Source organism: Rattus norvegicus, chromosome 5 (genome assembly GCF_021556685.1).
Source record: "Rattus norvegicus strain SHRSP/BbbUtx chromosome 5, alternate assembly SHRSP_T2T, whole genome shotgun sequence".
Classification (NCBI taxonomy): domain Eukaryota; kingdom Metazoa; phylum Chordata; class Mammalia; order Rodentia; family Muridae; genus Rattus; species Rattus norvegicus.
In genome coordinates this window covers 27371638-27393020 of record NC_141538.1, presented here as the reverse complement: position 1 = coordinate 27393020, position 21383 = coordinate 27371638, and the positions used below count along the sequence as shown (strand labels likewise).

At 47.6% G+C, this 21383-nt stretch overlaps 1 long non-coding RNA gene and 1 pseudogene across 4 annotated transcripts in view; both read right to left on the bottom strand.

Annotated features, from left to right (window-relative positions):
- The window catches only part of Psmd1-ps1 (proteasome 26S subunit, non-ATPase 1, pseudogene 1), a 90303-nt gene that overhangs the window by 16225 nt on the left and 52695 nt on the right, over positions 1-21383 (bottom strand). Inside the window, exons 1-3 of one of the 4 annotated variants that reach the window (XR_015620127.1) lie at positions 18426-18516; positions 18006-18088; positions 16004-17910 (exon numbers count right to left, since the gene is read on the bottom strand). This is a non-coding gene — a long non-coding RNA (proteasome 26S subunit, non-ATPase 1, pseudogene 1). Of the gene's footprint in view, positions 1-16003; positions 17911-18005; positions 18089-18425; positions 18517-21383 lie in introns of those variants that run through there. The other 3 variants (XR_015620126.1, XR_015620124.1, XR_015620125.1) reach the window with 3 other exon arrangements.
- LOC148005669 (26S proteasome non-ATPase regulatory subunit 1 pseudogene) lies at positions 577-2461 on the bottom strand (annotated as a pseudogene).

The window sequence follows — 21383 nt, the reverse complement described above, 5'->3', positions numbered from 1 at the left end:
CCCTAGGTGTTCTAGGTGGCTCTTTCTGGGTAATCTAAAACCACCATGACCCATGACAGAACTGAGTCACCGTGGCAGGCCTGGAAGGTTACTGCCTGCCACCTCTGTTCCAACTGGAACTCTGTTTCGCCCAATAGACTGAAGTACACAGGGCTTCCAGCCAAGCTGCCAAGGCTTTCCTTGTCATCCCTTCCTCGCCACTATAGACTGGTGTCCCTTGAAAGCACAGGACAAAATAAGTCCTTCCTGTCCTAAGCCATTTCTGTCTGGGTGGTGGGTCAAAACAAGGAGAAAAGGAGTGGAGTTCCTTGAAACATACAACAAAAGTTGCATGACAATTCTACCCCAGGAAATAGAAATGCATATGTAAATACAAAAAGAATATTGAAACATAGCCCCAGTTGGCCCGCTCTGAGTAGGGTGAGATGGAAGGGTAAGGTCTACTTTCCTTTTTTTTTTGTGGAGATTTTAATATATTTATTTGAAAACCAATTTTGTGAAAGAGAACACTGAACATTCAGAATCTTCTTAACCAAAGACTCGGGACACAGGTTCCTTATGTCAGCGTAGGCAATGGTGTATGGATCGAGCGGGTCTCAGCGTGGGGTTCCCTCACGACATTTCAGTGTGTGCCAGGACAGTCATCTACAGCTGAGCAGGTGGGGTCCCTGGCCCTAGTCATGGATATACTCGAATGGCTCTGGGGGCTCTGGTTCCTGCTTCTCCTCTTTTACCTTTGGGTCATGTGCTGACTCGGGTTTCACGCGTTCCTCAATGTCTTCGCTGGTGTCTTTCAGAATTATGATGCCCCCGATGGAGAGTGGTTGAAAGGCTGGTCTCTGAGGTCTCTGTCACACTTAAGACCTTCAGCTGGGCAGGCATAACTCGTGCTGGATTATCCAACGGCTGGAAGTTTGGTTCGGTTCTTTTCTCTTCTCTTTCTCTTCCTTCTCTGCCTCATCCACTTCCACCTTCTCCTCCTCCTTTTTTTTCTTTTTCTTTTCTTTTCTTTTCTTTCTTTCTTTCTTCTTTTTTTTTTCTTTTTCTTTTGGTACTTCCAGAAGGGCAGGGTATGCAAACGTAGATGGTTTACAATTTGATTTATATTGAACTTTCAGCGTCTTTAAATCCTTGTTAAAGCCGATGACACAGGTAGGAGTGTAAGCCAATGATAGGAAGTGTGAAAGGGGAAACCGAGACCCAAACTGGGTAAAGACAAGGACGCCAACCACAGAAGGCATATGAGGGTGCCCAGTCCTGGACTGTAAGGAGATTGTGACATTATGACCACCTGAATCCAGTATGCCTTGGGCCAGAATAGTGCCAAATTTGGCCATGACATCATCATGCTTGTCATTGATGACTTTGGAATACAGCTGCCGGAACTGATTTACTCTTGGACATGTGATTTCGGTCTGTTGGATCGTGATGAGAGCTGAGGCTATCAGAGCCCCTTGCCGCTGGTCATTGGATCTAGTAAATTAATTGCTTCCTTGTTTCCTGTACGAGCACAGCAGACTCCCGGGGCCATTGCAACACCATAGCGCATGTGAGGGTTGTAACTCTCGGACAACAAAGAGAGCACACTTGGACACTGTTCCAGCATCCTGAACAAAATGAAGCCGAGTGACTCTATTACGGCTCTCTTGACATCATCGTTGACATCACTTACAGCAACATGCAGCAGGCGTCGAATAGCTTTGTTGTTACCAGAGCCACAATAAGCCATGGCTACCATATACATTTCAGATCTTCTAGGAATTGGGTCCTTATCACGACAGAGAGATTCAATGAGAGCATCGGAGGCCTACTTTCTTAATAAACTTCATGGAGTTTATTTGGTTAACTCACATATTTGGGTTTTGACTGATGAAACGTTTTCAGCCCTGAGAATGAGAGGCACTGAAGTAAAAGCTGGTAACAGATGCGTCGTCTTGTCCAACCCATTCTCAAGTTCCACACTGCTACAGTAGGAGGAGGGAAGGCCTGTGTGGTTGTTGATGCGACCACTTGCAGAGCCCTAGAGGCCAAGCTCGTTAGATCACAGGACCAGCAGGCATTGCCGCCTCTCTCTACACCTCCAACCCACCCGTTCTACAGTGTCCTCCCTGCCCAGCAGCCACACTCCCAAGCTCCTCCCCTCTGCCAACCCCCAAAGGCCAAGCAGGACAGAGCTTCCACCAGGGAACAGTTCCCCTTGCCTCTCACCCACACCATCATTTGTCACTATTATTTTCAAATCTCAAAGCCAGAGTTTGCTGCTCGAGCATGAACATCTTAATTCAGATCCTCGGGGTTCATGTAAGAAGCTGGTCGTGACTACCTGTATCCGTAACCCCCATTCTATGAAGAGGCAACAGCCAGGAGGGCCATGGGATTCAGTCAGAAACCCTGCCGTGCAAAAGGAATAAAGGAGAGAATAACAGAGCAGACACTCAACGTCCTCCTCCTCCTCCGGCATCCGGGCAATGGAGCCCTCTCTGCGCACGCACTATAAAACCAGTGACGCTCATCTAGTTTTGAGTCATCTGTCTTCAAGTTGGAGCCTCAGTTGTAGGCTGTTTGCAGTTGATGGCACTTTTCTCACATAGCTTAACAATAAGCATGATGAGAGCAAGAATAACACGAAGACCTTAATTAAGATTCCCTAGGACCCATGTAAGAAGCCAGACATGGTTACGTCATGTGCCTGTAACCCCAGTCCTATGGGGAGGCAATAGTCAAGAGGATTGCTGGGGCTCACTAGCCACCAGGATGGACTGGTTGGGATGAGAGATGAGTACCCCCTCATCTGCTCACTCCTCTTCTCGAAGTGATTTGACCTCAGGTATGAGTTCCTACATAGGACTAGTACAGGATACCATGCGCCTTGTTTACTATCTTCCATTTTCAGTCAGCGTCTTTCAAAAACCACCTTCTTTGCTTCGTCAGTTGCATGGCAGTTGCTATAAGCATGAAATTTCCCCCACAGGCTCATATAGCCGGGGCTTGTGTACCAGGTGATGAGATTCTGGGAGGTGAGAACTCTGGCCTGCTTGGTAAATTGATTGCATGACGGAGTCATAATATATGGGCGTCATTGGAAGGCAGTGCAAAGGACCTGGAAGGTAGGTAGGGCTCGTGGAAAGAAGGAAGCCACAAGAGATGGTCTGGTAGGCTGTGCCTTACCCTGTCCCCATCCTTTATCCCCTTTGTCTTCCTCCTGGTCACTATGACATAGACTGTGCTGTTTCCCCTTCTGCTTTGATAGGCAAACCCTCTAATACCACAAGCTGAATACATCTTTCTTCTTGTGAAGTAGTTTATCCAAGCCTTCTTTCTGTTTTGTCAAAGATCAATAGGTTCTTTCCCCAGGGCAACAAAATTGAAGCGCGCCGTGTGTGTGTGCGTGCACACACACACACACACACACACACACACCCTCCAAATCTCTGAGGCTCAAATAATGCCATAGGGAACATCTTTGCATGTTTAAGCAAAGAGCTTCCCTGGCATCTACTGGGCTCACATGAAGGCCTGTATAAATCTCTAGTCTGGCTATAATTTTCTTGTGAATTATTCCCATCCAGCTATGTGGGGGTTTCCCCTACTGTGTAATCGGGAAATCGCTGTGGCAGAAACAGGCGTGGACGCATTCTTCTGCACCTCAGAAGACTACCTCCACACAACGAACAAGAAAAAAACATCACAAGCTGTCCCCGACGGACCCTTGGGCCTGTCCCACGCACTGAAGACAGGAGCTATCTCCGTGTGGGACACAGCTTTGACACTTCTTCCTCAGATTCAGTTAGGGGCTGTCCTAGCAGGGAGCAACTTGTAGAGAAGGCTGGTTTTGTTTATGCCTCCAAGGTCTTCTACCTGGAGAGAAGAGAGATTAAGAGTATCTGAAGTCATGGTTTTTTTAAATGGCAACAAGTAAACACCCCTGCTTAATTAACTCGAGGTGGTGTGGCTGAGGTTGACATCTATGCCCAGCCAACAGGGAACTGATGAAGCCTTGGCCAGGTGCTGCTAGCTGGGTGAAGCCTCTGTCTTTTCCAGCCCACATCATCCTGTTGCATCACCTGGGTCCTGCTGGGTCCCAGCAATGTGGGGTTCCTTTGTTTATCCCTTCCTGTCCTCCGTCTGGCAGGCGGGAAGGAGGGGGGGGGGAATCCGCAGGGCCCCTTCCATTGGTTTTCCATCGACACTTCTCCGTGCAGGGATCCACCCTGCCCTCTTTCAGTCCGTATTTGAGTTTGCAGAACGCACATCTCGGGCACCCTTTCCCCTCTGGCCTCAGCTGCAGAGCGCTGCGCACGGGGACTACAGACGAACAGACTTCCCAAAGCTCCCTGTACCGCCCCACTTCCTGGTTCCCACCATCTGGGATCCACCCCTCCACCCCCTAAACTGACAAACTCCTGCTTGGTCACATCTGGTGGAAGAGAGAGAAACAAGGAGTTGGGAGCTCTCTCCTAATAGGCAGCACTTGGCACGCACAATAAAAGCAGCTGCTGTTTATAGCCCTTCTAAGGGTGGCCTCCAGCAGGACCCCACACTTCCCCTCCCCGTGGGGCATTGTTTTACATGAAGCATCTGGAATCTCGTGGTCTTGTGGCTCAATTTTTTAAATCAAAATCTACTCATCTTGTGAATCTAAAAACTGTAACAAACTCTCTTCCCAGGAAAGGTTCTCAGCCCCGGTAGAGTTCGTCTTCTGTGAGGCAGATCCATGTACAGGTCCCAGCACTTCCTTCTTGCTGTCGGTCGAGTGAAATATTAAAATCAGCCAATAAGTCACACTACACAAGCAATGTCCTTCAATCGGAGCTGGAGAAACACACCTGTAATCCCAGCACTCAGGAGGCTGAGGCGGGAAACTGCGACAGGAAGAGGAAGTTAGAAAGAGAGAGTTCCAGTTCAGCCTGTGCTACATTGTAAGACTTGTTAAAAAAAAAAAACAAAAAACAAAAACAAACAAACAAAAAAACACTTAAATAAATTAGTGTGGTTTTTTTTTTAACTGTCCCTTGAAGCTTTCTTCTAAATAACGGACTGTGAGGTTTAAATCATTCCCAACGTCTTAACAGGAGAGGTAGCAAATAGCATGAATTAGGATTCTCAGTTCAAACCTGATATCAAAAAGTACACAAGAGCCAAGCGGCAGGACCCACCCTGCTTGGTGTTGTTATCTGTGTGTCTTCTCTGACCCTGGGGTTCCTCTTCGCTGGCCTCGTCCCCATAGAAACAAGCGTGGATTGGCAGGCAGCAAGCAGGCCTGCGCGCATGCTCTGATTGCACAGGCCCTTCCAATGCCTGGCCTTTTGTAGACTCCTGTGCAGGTTCCACTGGACAAGGTGGCGCCTAATTACCTCCCTTCTGTTTTTCCCCTTTCTCTCCTCTCTTGTCCTCTCTCCTCCCCACCCCCACAGAGGACAGCCTTTCAGGAAATAACGCTCGCTCGCGTGCGGAGACACACACACACACACACACACACACACACAAACACACACACACAGAAGCACATGCACGCACACCTGGCGCACTGAGATAGGGATGTTCACCATGGATACCAGGCTACCATTCCCACTCCGGCTGTGGCTCCTGGGAATAAGTAACTATCTGTAGAATGCTGAAACTCCAGATGTGTGCTGGCTAGTGCCTTGAGACCTGGCTTCCCTGTCTCATTATGCCTATTTTTTTTCCACAAGTTTCATATATGCATATCAAGCTTTCAGAAGGGGAAAAATTGGAAATGGTAATCTTCCTTTTAATATGCTACCACATGCCAGCCCAGAGCAGCTGTGCACACACCACACGTTGGACTGGACATGAAATATAGTCCAGAACCATTTTTTTTAAGCATCCATTCCCAGGGCTTACAAAACGCATTTACTTGGAGGGAGGTCACACAGTCTTCCTTCTGCATAAAAAGGTGGCTTTGAACTAGGTACCGCCATCTGGAAATGGCCTCCTCTCCTATTGATATGTAAAGCACACATATTACACCATCTTGCTGTGACAGGGCAGCAGGAGGCTGAGGCACACAGGCTTGTAATTGTTTAAATATACAGTCTCTGGTTCTCCGCAGTGCTGACTTACCTGAGCTCTGAGAAACTATTTGCCAGAAGCAGAAGTGGCTCTGAACGGGCTGGGAGGAATTGGCTCATGAGGGCATTGGTCAGCCTATGGGAAAACGTGCCTGGAGCCCAGATTTTGGAGAAACGCTTGGGTATTCTCCACTGTTGCTCTCTGCCTGCTAACGAGGAAGAATGTGTCAAGTGCATGCCCAGGAGTCCACTGCAAACACCATGGAAATAACGACCCTTGCTCTTTTGCTCGTTAGAGCGATGTCTTTGCCTCCCAAAGCCTCCAGACTATCAGATAGGTAGCACCCTAAAACTGGCTTTCTCCAGTATTTAAAACACACAATACACACACACACACACACACACACACACACACACACACACACACACACCAGGAGTTAAGGATTCTATATTGCTAATTGATCTCTATTAGTCAAGGGGACGACCGTGAGTTTATTAACATTTGCTCTTGAAAATGGCCTGTCTCCCTCCACCCTCAAGAGTCCTTTTGATATAAAGAGCTTATCCAAATACACTATTGACCTCTGGGGCTGTTTAAATTGTTGTCTCTTTCTTTTACGTCCTGGCCTTGTTTTCTCATGTGTTTGCTCTTTCCAGTGTACATAGCATGGATACCATAGATCGCCTGCCTTAAATGTAAAACATGGGCAAAACTTCAGCAGGGGTGAATGCTGGGATGTGACTTACAGTGGAAACTTACCCAGCATTCTTGAAACCCTGGTTCAGACCGTAAGCACAGAAAGGGGTAGGGGAAACACTGAGCTTGTATTGTGTGCCACAGATAGATGCGGCATTTAATGCCCAGTTATGCCTCGATAAAGTTCAATTACTTTATGTGTTTGTTCGATTTCCTCCACTGCGCTAGGAATGGAAGCCAAGACCTTGAGCAAGCTAGCCAAAACTCTACTACCGGAGCCAAGTCCCCAGCCCTGGAGAACAAAATGAACTGCCACTTCAGAAGAAACCAGGAAAGGAATACAGAGCTCGGAGTAACTCAGAGACTTAAGCCATTCTGTGCACAAAGAACAGAGGTTCTGTACACACACAAACACACATACACACATACACACACATGTACACACACCTACACACACATATATACACACATACAGACACACACATACACAAATACTCACACAGACACACATTCACACACACAGACACACTCACACAGACACACACACTCACACAGACACACATACAAACACACATACACAAATACAGAGACACACATTCATACACACAGACACACTCACACAGACACACACACACAGACACACACACAGACACACACTCACACAGACACACACACTCTTACATAGACACCCACACACTCACACACACACAGACACACATACATACACACACACAGACACACACATACTCACACAGACACACACACACAGACACACACACTCATACACAGACACACACACACACTCATACACAGACACACACACACTCATACACAGACACACACACTCATACACAGACACACACACACTCATACACAGACACACACACTCATATACAGACACACATACACACTCATACACAGACACACACACAGACACACACTCACACACAGAGACGGGGGGAGAGAGAGAGAGAGAGAGAGAGAGAGAGAGAGAGAGAGAGAATACAAGAGCTCCTTGGAAGGAGTCGACTGTAGGTCACACTGTCCTCTACATTGTGAAGCTTGAACGAGGCTAATAAACCCAGCAGCCTATAGCAAAGGTAATTTATTTTACATTCCCAGTCATCACGTACAATATTTTGGAAGGGGAAAGCAAATATAATTCAAAAGGAGTGATAAACACTAACACAATATCTAGTCCTGTTTCTACCTCCAAATTATGAGAGCACACGCTTTTCACCCTCCCTGCAAGGTGCATTTTTCCATCCTATTTCCGGTGTCAGCGTCTCGGGGGTGATGAGCTAAGGACATGGGGTCAGCTTTACTAGCTTGTAGTCAGAGGCCCTTCTGAGGGATGACACATGATGCACATTACCTGAGATAAGCAACTTCCAGGTGTGGGCACACGGGAGTCCCCCCCTTGCACCTCTCAGCTCCACTCCACAGAGAACACACCACTTGGCTGGGAGCTGCTCCAGGCTAGGGCATGATTACAAGATGGACAGCTGATTCCCTGAGCCCATGAGAAGCCTGCCCAGCTCCCCCCGGGCTCCAGTGAGATTCTAGCTGGCTCTGTTCCTGACTCATACTTGCTACATTTTAGGTGGGTGAGGTCATTGGACTGCAGATGAGGTAACGGGCACAGCCTGTTCGTGAGTTGGAAGAGATTACCATATGACCATTCAGTAAACAAAGTGGAGTCCCCAGAGGGTTGCGGACAGCTGGGCTCTGCCTCTGGCTGTGAGCAGTGGGAGCCCCGGGACTCCAGAAGCCTGTCCATGCTTTAAGGGGAGCCAAATCACTGACTGAGCTTGCGTCATACCAAGTCAGGTGTCAGCCAGCTCAGCAGGAAGAAGCTCCTCAGAGGAGGAGGGCTGACTGCTCTGTGCAGGGTTGCAATGGACTCTGGGTAAACAAACACCAGCACTTAAAAGAGGGGCGCTCCAAGCCAACACAGCACCAGGCAGGCCAGCCTCATAATTCTGTGCTGAGAGCAGTGGGCCTGCTGGTCAGAAATGTGCATCTTCTGCTGTTCTTTAAGGTAGAACTGTGACAGGGAAGCAATTACTTTTAATATATCAGCAGAAGGGTACCCTAATCAAATCTCTGTAAAACTACAGAATACCCCCCCCCCGCCCCAGCAGAATCATCCTGCCAGGGCCTTCCAGGATCCCACCACCTTCGTGATCAATTGGAACCTCCTTCCCACTGTCAAGTCAGATTAGGAACGTTCTGCTTCTGCCTTATGCCTCATCTTCCCTCCCTTCCTTTTTTCCTGAGATCTCCCAATTTTAAACTATGAGGGAACACCAGGAACGTCATGGAAAACACTGAGTTCCCTTTACACTGGCAGGGCTCACACAGCAAGGATTCCAGAGGAAGTTTGTGTATGTGATGAATTCGGACAACAACAAATGCAGACGACACAGGAAGGACACCCCGAGAGAGAATCTCCTTAAACGAAGAGTAGAAGGTGAGATTCATGGGGCTGGAGGCTCTGTGCTAGAGGCTGTCTTCAACAGCCCTGTGAGGTAACTTCACAATGACCCCCTTTTCACAGGTCAGCCCAGAACCTCTTAGAAGTTAAATCACTTGCCCAAAGATACAGTAAGAATCAAGAAGACTGGAACCACACGAGGACCCCCAGTCTGATGCTGTAATCGCTCTATCCCAGGCACAGTGCCTCGGGGCCACTGGAAGGTCTGTTATCCTGCCGGCCACATATGTGGCTGTGGAGACAGAGAGGCAGGGTAGGAGGACTAGAAGGTTAGAAGGAACAATATTTGCTGCCATGATCTGCTTTAGGAATGACATGACAGCGAATGTGGGAATGACAGGCATACAATAAAGCTGGGGTTGTGTGGGCCATGTACTCTAATGGAGGTGCGGCAGCCTCAGTCTGGAAACACAAGTTTATTACACAGAGCTGAGGTCGAGGAAATCTGGGAGGAGGCTAGCTAGTGGCTCTTTGTAGAAGGTCTCTGTAGGAGAACAGTTTCCAGTTGCAGTCATCCCTGAGGAAGAAGCTGTGGTTTGACAGTTTCTGCACACAGAGGCAACACCACACAAGAGGAAGGCCTTGCCATTCCTGTGAGAGTGACCCAGGGAAGGCCTTGCCATTCCCATGGGCCTGAGGCACTGAGAAATTTGCCATGGCTATGCTCACCACGACGACGATTACTCAGGACCTCACCTGCACCCCGCAATGCATAACGGCACATGAGCATGGGTGAATATGTGTGTGTGTGAGACTTTGCAAATCTTGCCAAAGAATTTGAGCTTTCTTCGTAGGTCATGGGCAGTCATTTGTTTGCTGTGGTTTGAAGGTGTCCCCTTGGCTATGAGTGTAACTCAGTGGTGAAGGACTTGCCCAGTCTGCGAGCGTTGGAGCTGGCTAGATAGCTCAGGTGGTAAAAAAAAACATATAATATATTCACTGCACGAAGATGATCACCAGCCCCACAGAAAGCCAGGCGTGGGGGACACATTTGTAATCACAGTGCTGGGGAGGTAAGGATAGGAATCTCTACCAATAATGACACGTGAATATGAACAGTGAGGACTGGGACTGTTCTCATGGAAGAGTCATTGCATCACATACACACACACACACACACACACACACACACACACACATACACACACACAGAGACACACACTCACACACACAGACACACACACAGACACACACACTCACACACAGACACACACACACAGAGAAACACACTCACACACAGACACACACACAGACACACACACAGACACACACACATACACACACACAGAGACACACACTCACACACACAGACACACACACTCACACACAGACACACACACACAGAGAAACACACTCACACACAGACACACACACAGACACATACACAGACACACACACATACACACACACAGAGACACACTCACACACACAGACACACACTCACACACACAGACACACACACACACATACACACACACAGAGACACACACTCACACACACACTCACACACACACAGACACACACACACATACACACACACAGACACACACACTCACACACACAGACACACACACACAGACACACACACAGACACACACACACACACACCATAGTGACTGTCAGAGACAATAGATGTATAAATTATCTTCATCACAATGGTCACCTCAAAATGCATACATATATCCAAAGAGCAAGACGTACTTTGGAGGGGAGTGAAAAATGGTCTTACCTAGCAGTCCAGACTTCTAAATTGTGGCAATCTTCCTGCCTCCCACTTTAATTAAATTTAAAAGCGAAAACAATGTGACGTGATAAAGCACGACGTGGACAGTGTGACACTATAGCCATGTCGTTCCCACTATGCACCACGCATCAAGAGTGAAGGCCTTCCCTCGGGAAGTCATATCATCTACTCTGGACCACACCGCATTTGAGCTGTCCTATTCAAACTATGAATTCCTTATAAAGTCTTTACTTTTTCCCCAGTTTTTTCCTTTCCATTTTCTTGTGTGTAGGCGGGAGACATGCACATGACTAACTATTCTCATCATGTGTGAGGGTGCACACGTGCACAGGCATGCATGCGTGTGTGTGGGCATACATGTGGAAGCCACAGGTCAACCCCCCAGGCATCATTCTCAGTAGACGTCCACGTGGAGTTTGGTTTGCTTGTTTTCCAGGCCTCTCACGGGGACCTTGAACTCACTAGGCTAGATTGGCTGCCCCATTCTGAGCTCCCAGGATCCACTTGTTTCTGCTTCTCTAGCCATGAGATTATGAGTGTGCACCACAGTGCTTGACTTTCTACATGGGTGCTGGGCATTGAACATAGTGTGAAGCAAGTGCTGTACCAACTAAATCATCCGTTTTAAGAAAACGGCCCAAATTCTCCAAAGCATGTCCTAAAGCCCCTTCCTTCATTATTTTGATTTTTACTTATTCTTCTCTCAAACACTGCATCCTGACCACGGCCACTCAGTTCTGCCCCACCTCCCCTCTCCCCCAGATCCACCTCCTGTGCCCCCACCTGCCACAGAAAAGAGTGGGCCTCTCTGGGACACCAAACGAGCATAGCATAACAAGACACAGTAAGACCAGGCACAAACCCTCATATCGAGGCTGGACAAGGCGATCCAGTAGGAGGAAAAGGGTCCCAAGAGCAGGCAAAAGAGTCAGTAACACGCCCCGCCCCCCACTGTCAGGAGCCTTCCATAAAAAAAGACACCAAGCTAACAGCCATGATATATATGCAGAGGACCCAGTGCAAAGTAATGCAGGCTCTGAGATTGCTGCTGGAGTCCTTTTTTATTTTTATTTTTATTGGATATTTTATGTATTTACATTTCAAATGTTATCCCCTTTCCCGGTTGCCTCCTCTCCCATCCCCCTTCCCCTTGCTTCTGTGAGGATGCTCCCCCTCCAACCCACCCACTCCCACCTCAACACCCCTACATTGGGGAAATGAGTCTTCACAGGACCAAGGGCTTCTCCTCCTATTGATGCCAGACAATGCCATCCTCTGCTACACATGTGGCTGGAGCCATGGGTCCCCTCATGTGTACTCTTTGGTTGGTGGTTTAGTCCCTGGGAGCTCTAGGGTGTCTGGTTGGTTGATATTGTTCTTCCTATGTGGTTGCAAGTCCTTTCAGCTCCTTCAGTCCTTTCTCTAACTCCTCTGTAGGGGTCCTCATCCCTAGTCTGATGGTTAGCTGCAAGCATCCTCATCTGTATCAGTAAGGCTCTGGCAGAGCCTCTCAGGAGACATCCATATCAGGCTCCTGTCAGCAAGCACTTCTTGGCATCAACAATAGTGACTGGGTTTGTTGTCTGCAGATGAGGTGGATCCCCAGGTGTGGCAATCTCTGGATGGCTTTTCCTTCAGTCTCTGCTCCACTGTTTGTCCCTATATTTCCTCCTGTGAGTATTGTGTCCCCCCTTCTAAGAAGGACTGAAACATCCACATTTTGGTCTTCCTTCTTCTGGGACTTCATATGGTCTGTGAATTGTATCTTGGATATTCCGAGCTTTTGGGCTGAAGCCCTTTCTTATTCTACACAGTCTTACTGGTCCCTTGGTCCTCCTGCTCTAACTGGGATCAACTGCTTTCCACACATGTTACACAGCTCACATCCCAAGGCCACTTTTCCCTGTACTCCTGACCAGCGTTTCTGCTCCTCAGATTCCCAAGGCCCTTTGGTCCTTTTTACTCCAGTTTTTCACTGTATTTCAACCTTAGTTGTGTTCTTTCTGACTCCTGGAAAACAACAGAACTGTCTCCCTTCCCTGCCTCAGATCTTCTCCCCTCTGGCCCTATCCATTCCAATCAGGTAGCAGCAACATTCCCTGCCACTGAGCCTAAGCAACACATTCACCTAAAAATAATGTCAGTGTTTCAACAGAGTTCTCTCGTTTCTTGATATTATCCTTATTCTTAAAAATGTATGTATTTTTACCACCGTTGCTTTGCTTGTATCTTACTATAAAAATGCCAAGTCCAAGAGAGCAGTGTTTGTTCACTTGTTTTCTACCAGTGAATCTCTGCCCTTAATGTGTATCTAATGCACTAAAGATACACAGAAGATTGACAGGCACAGCTACAGAGCTCGCAGAAGGCAGGAAGCCACAGTCCACACTCGGCCTCGGCCTCCTCTCCAGCAGGCTCTTGACTTATGGTGGAGTTGCAGACCCATAAGCCCATCACACGTAAGTTGAAACTATCACAAGGCAAAACACGTTTGGTACACCTGACCTAGGAAACATCGTAGCTTAACCCAGCCTGCCTTAAAGGTGCTCTGAACGCCTATGTTAAACCTACAGGTGGTCAAAATCACCTAACACAAATCCTATTTACAACAAGGTGTTGGCCATCTTGGATAATTTATTGAAGACTGTGCTGAAAGTGGGAAACGGAATGATTTATGGGCATACACATTCAGTCTGTTAGAAAGCCAGAAAATCATGAGTCAAACCATTGTAAGCCACAACTGTCGATACACCACCTCTGACCTGAGAGAAAAGAAGACAGAATCTTAGGATCGCTCTTCGAAAGGCGCTATGGGGTGACATGCTCTAAGCTAGTGACGTGGTGTTTCAGGACTTGGGAGGTGCCTAAGTTAAAACACATGGCTGTCACTTAGTTAACATAATTAGGTTTGGTTTGTTTAGCTGAGTGAATATGTAAACTAAAGGGAGGAAAAAAGAAATTGCTAAATTCTGCGACTGGTTCTGTAGGAGCCTAGGTATTTCCAAAACCCCTCTGTTACAAAACACAGCAATGCTGTTTTAATGACTAAGTTAAATGAATTAACACATTTCTTTAAAATATGAGGATGTAGGAGTACTGAGGAACCAAATGTTAAAGCCAGAACGCTCCAGCAAGGTTAGCAAAACAAAGTGTAGTCCAGCCACCTGCTCCTGTAAATAAAGTTTTATTGGCATACGGCCACGCCCTTTCAGCTACATATGGTTTGTGGCTGCTTTTGTGTTACAACAATGGGGCACTGCAGGTGCAACTGACGCCATATGGCTCGCGGGCTCAAAATATATACTAGCTGACCCTTAAGAACATTTTTCATGGTTGTTCGAAGAAATGTGGCCTTTGGAGTCTGCACAGGGGAAAGGATGAACCTAAGATTAACATAAAACTTAAACCTTGAAACAGGCTCCGTCATGGTTTGAATCTGAAATGACCCCCTCAGGACCAGGTTTGGGAGGCCCATTTCCCAACTAGAGGCTCTGTGTTAGAGGTTGGAGCCCTTTAGGTGATGGGGCCCACCTAATGGCTGTAGATCTTTGTTTATCGACCTGGCACAGTGTGGACAGCCTGTGCCCTCCATCCCCACTGCCCTGCATCCCACTGCCCTGCATCCCACTGCCCTGCATCCCACTGCCCTGCATCCCACTGCCCTGCATCCCACTGCCCTCCATCCCCACTGCCCTCCATCCCCACTGCCCTCCATCCCCACTGCCCTGCATCCCACTGCCCTGCATCCCACTGCCCTACATCCCACTGCCCTGCATCCCCACTGCCCTGCATCCCACTGCCCTGCATCCCACTGCCCTGCATCCCACTGCCCTGCATCCCATTGCCCTGCATCCCCACTGCCCTCCATCCCCACTGCCCTGCATCCCACTGCCCTGCATCCCACTGCCCTGCATCCCACTGCCCTGCATCCCCACTGCCCTGCATCCCACTGCCCTGCATCCCACTGCCCTGCATCCCCACTGCCCTGCATCCCCACTGCCCTGCATCCCACTGCCCTGCATCCCACTGCCCTGCATCCCACTGCCCTGCATCCCACTGCCCTGCATCCCACTGCCCTGCATCCCACTGCCCTGCATCCCACCGCCCTGGATCCCCACTGCCCTGCATCCCACTGCCCTGCATCCCACTGCCCTGCATCCCCACTGCCCTCCATCCCCACTGCCCTGCATCCCCACTGCCCTGCATCCCCACTGCCCTGCATCCCACTGCCCTGCATCCCCACTGCCCAGAAGGGACTCTAATTGCATTCCCTACAAGGGAAGATGAAATGTCCTTAAACCATGACTCTAAATAAGCCTTTCCTCCCTTAAGCTGCCTATGTCACATGATTGGATGACAGTGACACAAAGGTAACTAAAAGAGTCACTCTTCACAGAGAAGATAAACTACAGGAAAACACCGACTGATATCTGGCTGTACTGTAGCTTTAGGTAAGAAGACATTAGTGATATAATAATAATAATAATAATAATAATAATAATAACAACAACAACAATTAGCAACAACCAAAATAATGGCAATGGCCTCTTGGGAGATGACAATCATAGGCCTGCCTTTAACTTTCAAATAATCTTAATTAAACACCCCAAAAAGAAAAAAATAAATACCATGAAGGAGGACATGCAAATACTATCCAAAAAAAAAGCTTTCAGTACCCATGATTTCCACACATTGGGCTCCATTAACTATAAAAAGATACACACTTGGGGAAATGGCTCAGCAGGTAAATGAAACAGGAGTTTGTAGCCCAAGGATCCGCATAAAAGCTGGCTAGGCCTGTAATCCTAGAGTATGGGAATCAACAGATCCCAGAGCACGCTGATCAGCTAGACAGCAAAATTGGTTTAGTGAGCTCTGGGTGCAACTTACAGACCTTGAGCAGTGTATAAGATGGAGAATGACCAAGGAAGACACCTGACACCAACCTTGGAGACCCCCCGCCACACACACACACACACACACACAAAACAGAATGACCAAAACCCTAAGTAGCAAAAATGGCATCCAGAAGTGAAAAGAAATAGCCATAATTTAAACCTGCAAAGTCTTCAAACAGAATTATTAAGTAACAGGACATAGAGTGACTGTGTGTGCTGGACATGCTAAACACAATGGATTACACACTTAAAGTCAGTTAAAATGCTGCGTTGGGCCAGCAGGAACGGGCCTCATAGGTTTATATGTTTGAATACTTGATGCTCTATGAGCCATGAAACGATTTCTTTTCTGTTACTCTGCATCCATGTAGAAAGCCTCCTATGCTCAGAACACTAGCACTAGACAGCCATGAAGGCTTAAGGCCAGCCAGTGTACTGCCCGGTCAGTGGGAAGCCATCGATGCTAGCTGGTCTTACGTCAACTTGAAACCCAAACCAGAGTTATCTGAAAGGAAGGAACCTCAACTGAGAGGATGCCTCCCTAAGATCCAGGCATTTTCTTCCTTTTCCTTTTCCATTTTTTTTCATTCTTTGTGAATTTCACATCATGCACCCCACTGATTTCCCCATCCCTCCATATCTGTCCTTGCAATCTCCCTCCTGCAAAGGAAAAACAGAACAACAGCAAGAAAACCATCTTGCAGTGTAAGTTATGGTGCGTCCCATAGTACAGCCTTTTGTTCAAACAGCTTCACTTGCAAATGTTCATTGCAATGAGCCATTGGTCTGGTTGGAGGCCTCTAGCTTCTGCTATAGTGAAATATTGGATCTTCACAGGGACTCTTCTCAAATACCTTGTTGTTGCCCTGTGTCATGGAGATTCTATAGCTTTGGATCTGCTACAGGACTGGCCCCTTCACGATTTCAACAATTCATGGATGGGGTAGATGTTGGGGCCAACTAACGCAAACTTCTGAAACTGAGCCTGGATAGCAGAGTTGGTCTGCTGCCTGTGCTCCTGCTTTGCCCAGGCGAGGGGCAGGTCCAACACCCCTGTCTATAGCAACCTGCAAGTGAGAGACCTACTCTGCCTAGCCCATGCCACCAGGGCAGGCTCCTGGTGAGACGCGTCCTTAACTAGTGGTTAATGGCGGAGGGCCAGAGTCCATTGTGGGTCTCCTAGGTTCTTTAAGAAAGCAGGCTGAGGGGTTGGGGATTTAGCTCAGTGGTAGAGCGCTTGCCTAGGAAGCGCAAGGCCCTGGGTTCGGTCCAAAGCTCCGGAAAAAAAAAAAAAAAAAAAAAAAGAAAGCAGGCTAAGCAATCTGAGATGCAAGATTGCCTTTGCATCTACCCCTGCCTCCAGGTTTCTTCCCTGTCCTGACTTCCTTTAATAATGAACAATGATGTGGAAGTGTAAGAAAAATAAGCCCTTTCTTCCTCAGCTTGCTTCGGTCATGGTGTTTCATTGCAGCAATAGTAATCCTATCTAAGACACCATCTCAAGGGGGTAAGTGATACAGCATTACACGTAATGACTTCCGCTGACCTCCCCACAGGCATAAACAGATGAGAAGAAAGATATTCATACATAGCACATTATACATGCACGAGAGAGAGAGAGAGAGAGAGAGAGAGAGAGAGAGAGAGAGCTGAGCTTCTCTAAAAAATAGAACTTTGAGAAAAAGAAGATAAGGAGTTTTTTTTTAAGCCAGAAGGAAAAGGAAGGAAGGAAGGGAGGGAGGGAGGGAGGGAGGGAGGGAGGGAGGGAGGGGGTAGGGGGGAGGGGGGGAGGGAGGGAGACAAGCTAGCTAGCTAGCTAAGATGTTACATTATGATTTTACAGTACAGAAGGAATTGTAGACTCTTTTTCCTCATGTCCCACAGTAACTTCATCTGTTTTTCAGGATGAGTGTACCAGTCAGATGAACGTTCCAATGTTTTCACAAGATCAGAGCTGCACGGGTCTTCTGTGGACTCTCCACAGAGACTTGGGCACAGGCTTGTTGCATCCTTTGACTCCAGTGGGTCAGCCTGAGGTTTTTCTGTAAGAAGCCACTGGTATCATTTCTGTCATACACCTCACGATTTCTCTTTAGACACCCCTCAGCATAAACAGAAGAGTCTATAACCAGGTTACCTGCAGTTTCACTTTGTCTCAAAAGCAAAGGGAAGCTTCCTCCTCGGCTCCATCAAGGATAGACCTCGCCTTCCAAGCTCCGCCTTGGGGAAGAGAGAAGGGGAAAGAGAGCCATTTACTATGTAGGCGCTCATCTGACCACTCTTTTACCATATCACATCATCAAATGCTCACATCAAAGATCCAACCATATCCCAGTTTGATCTCTAATGTTTAAAATTCCAGTGTGTTGTCCCATTCCCCACTCTGTCTTGTTCTACTTCACCGCTTCATACATTACATGAAACCGTCAGCACTTCTTGTGTAAACTAAGCTTTGCACTAGCTGAGTTTGCCTGACCGAAGGTTGATGTACATGTTCAGAGCCCAGTTAAGATGGTGTGCACCAAGCCAGAGTGTTTGGTAGGCACACATTGTGTACCTGCAACTTGAGATGTACTCAGCTTCACCAAGGGCTTGCCGGGATGCAACCCATCTGAAGGGGAAGACCGTCCGTAGCTATAACATAGATGCTGCCAGAAAAATGGGGGAAGAGGGAGAAAAAGCAACTTACTGCTGACCACTATGTTATAAAACCAAAACCCACTGAACGAGTGAGACCCACGATTAAAGAACTTCCTGATTAGAAGCAACCCGTTCATAGCCAGATCAGGGGTCAGAAACCTAATGCCTGTGTCGGTTACAGCCCGTCGCCTGTTTTGGTGCAGCTTGGATCCAAGATGGCTTTTCTAGACTTTGTTAATGTTTGAAAAGAAAATTCTAAGAATATTGTGAGGCAAGTGAGGGTTACGTGACACTCAAGTTTCAGTCAAGCTATGGTCAGGATGTTCATATCATCCCCAAATTTTACAGGCTGAAACCTTGCCGCCAATGCTCTGCAGCCGGAGGTGGGAACACTGCGGGGAGATTACCGTGTGATGGTAGGGCTCTCGTAAACGAGGTTCAAGGGTGATGCCTGGTCCTTACCACAACATGATCTACGGACAGAGTAGTGAACCCCCAGCAGAAACCAAGTCTGCCAGTGCCTTATTTTGTTTGTCCCCATTCTGATGTATTTTCAGTACACAACTATGCACATTATATGAAACCTTCAGCACTCTTTAATAAACTGGACTTTGTGCTATATGAGGAGATTTACAGACCCCCCCCCAGTCCATGTGTTTATTGCAGTGGCTGGAAGGGTTAAGAAGGGGCCACGGTATGTTTTTGGACCATGCCTATGACTATTTGTTCTAAGATGGCTATTCTGGCCCAATGATAGTGGAGTTGCGTCGATGTGACAGAAATGACATTCCGAGTGACTAAGGCCTAAGAGGAGAGGCACAGCCTCACACCAGTGGAAGGAATAACCATGTTTGATATGTGTTCCCGGTGTGTCTGCCACCCCTCTGCCTTTCCTGTCCCTCCTCCCTGTTCTGGGGTACAGAGTGTTCTCATATTTCCCATATTTTGCATGCCTACTGAAAGGCCATGACCACAAAGCTACATATTTGCCTTGCCCATGGCTGCGGGCTGAGCTTGGCACCCACAGGCCGGGCTGGCTCAGCCCCGATAGGATGACGAGACTCTAGAGGCACTAAGTCAATGCAGTATGAGTCATTTTAAGACTTACAAGACCTGATGGATTCTAAGGGGACCATTTTTCTTCTTTCCGGTAAACTGAGGCACTAACGCTCTGTCTCTGTTCCATACTGAGGGAAAACAGAGGTTCTGGTCACTGGGAGAGCCTCAGCTTCCAGAGTTACACAGCTCCAAGAGCTATCAGCTTCCAACATCCCTTTCCCTTCCAAAGGGTTTGAAGAGATTGAAATCCTAGCTCTCGTTGACTACGCAGTCTAGGAGATGACACCACATTGTTCTGAGCCGTGGTGAGTTTGTCAAGAAAATGAGGACAGTGGCCTCTCTGGAGATCCAAAGCTGGCAAGCAGACAAGGTTTCCAAGGCATGGGGCTTCTGTGCCCCCTCCCCAGGGACCTTCTCCCACTCCCTCCACTGCCTTTGTCTCTTCTATTTCTGTCTTGTTTTCCTTCCCTGGAATCTATCCTTCAAGTTCAAACTTTCTTAGAATCCAACCCTGGGCTCTCTGAGGTCCCCTGGCCCTATACTCATACTGTGTTCCTCATGTCCTATGTCATAGCCCTTACCTCAATCCCTCAACACCAACATCAACATCATTCCTACGTCTGCCCTATCACCTCTTTAGGAAGTCTTCCAAGGCTGTAAGCTTGGTTCACCATTCCTCCTTTCTCAGCTTGTGGCCGGGCATGTTGAGTCCACTGCCCTCCAACAGTAGGGGACAGATCCGAGGTCTGCAAATCATAATCACCATCTCCATAAATCGTTATTCATAATCCCCTCTCATAATCACTTCTAGGGTCTAGAACCAGCCTCTTCAAACCGTAAAATCTGAATGAGAAGAGAAAAGAAATCTCGTAAACTCTGACCTGTTGGAATTGAAAAGTCCTTTGTGTCAACAAAGTACAGCAACTCCACAGAAAGGTCTGTGCAACCTTCTGTCCTCACTGGACTCCAGTCCCTGCCTGGTATTCGGGGCAGGGTGTCTGTCCTGGAGCCTCTTCATATGCCCTTAATGATCAGCCCATTGGATGCAAAGAGCACAGAATAGACAAGTTTGTTCCAAAGAGAAAGGAATGCTAAGTGCTTCGTGTTTCCCGGGTGACAGAGGTTCTTTATCCCAAAGTTGTGGACAGTCTGAGCAGACCTGATTTCAAAACCTCTCTCCCCAGCTTCAAATAAAGAAGTTCAGCGTCTTGTGTGAGTAGCAGTAGTGGGATGTGCTAGGAAGTCCTCTAGAGGATGTATCCGTTCCACGTCCTTCTCCGAGGACTATGGGAAAACCAGGTGTAAAAATCAGAAACAGGAGCACACGGAAGGCAGCCAAGGGCATATTGTTTTCTGGGAAATGAGTACGCGTAATTTCTTTCTTTGTTGCAGATGATTTTGTGTGCACCGTGTAAATAAGCTTTTTCTTTTTTTTTAAAGTGGAAACCTCAGATGAAGGAGGCAAGCACTGAGGTACTTTATAAAGAAAAGCCTTGCCCTTGGGGAAATAATGGAAAGCCCCAATTGCTCAAGTCTTTCAAAGACTGTACAAAGCACCCTGAGCACACTGCGGAGAATAAGTCTGCGTTCTCTAGGGAACTGGCTGTATGATCTAATAGGTCTTTGCCCTCATTCCAACTCCAGTGATTCATGTGTGACTTATTTAATTGTTATCATCCATTGCAGATATATAAAAGAATGCTTTTATTCTTCAAAAAAAATCTAAATTCAAATCACCTTTAATATCACCAAGTTTCTACTCCCATCACCCTTCAGAATGTTGGCATATTAACTTTTTGACCTACCTTCAACCCCA